This window comes from Penaeus monodon, chromosome 22, assembly GCF_015228065.2.
Source record: "Penaeus monodon isolate SGIC_2016 chromosome 22, NSTDA_Pmon_1, whole genome shotgun sequence".
Lineage (NCBI taxonomy): Eukaryota > Metazoa > Arthropoda > Malacostraca > Decapoda > Penaeidae > Penaeus > Penaeus monodon.
This window is the reverse complement of record NC_051407.1, coordinates 27,288,419-27,288,894: the sequence shown is the minus strand read 5'-3', so window position 1 is coordinate 27,288,894 and position 476 is coordinate 27,288,419. Positions and strand designations below refer to the sequence as shown.

Here is a 476-nt window from a genome sequence, read left to right as displayed (position 1 = left end):
CGGGAGACTTCTTGGGGGAACTGGCGACGTTCTTCATGCAGTTCTGCATTCCATCGCTTTCGATCACCCACTCCTCCCCCACAGAAGGAACAAAAACCTCAACAGACGAATCAAAATCCTGAGCGTCATCATCAATACCAAGGGGCTTCTTACTTTCTCCGAGTGCATTCCTGCTTCCTTCGGTGACAAGGGGGTGGTTGTAACAGTCGTAGTTGCCGTCTCAATGAGTCCCAGTGGATCCTCCAGGTCTGTTGTAATGCAACCAGGATCAACATGCATTAAAACGTAGGAATGCTCCAAGCTCTCTGATTCTTGAATTACATTCATAGTCTCTGCCCATTTTTTGTGAAGCTTCGCACTTGTCCTGCAGTCTTGGTGGCTATGAAGTTTGAGATTCTATTCCAGTTAAGTCCAAAAAGTTCCTGTGATTGCAAAAAAAAAGGTTAGTCAGTGTAGTCTCTTACATCAAACCCCCT

The 476-nt window shown here is 46.0% G+C and overlaps 1 pseudogene; it reads right to left on the bottom strand.

Annotated features, from left to right (window-relative positions):
* The window catches only part of LOC119587394, a 3,562-nt pseudogene that overhangs the window by 1,820 nt on the left and 1,266 nt on the right, over positions 1–476 (bottom strand).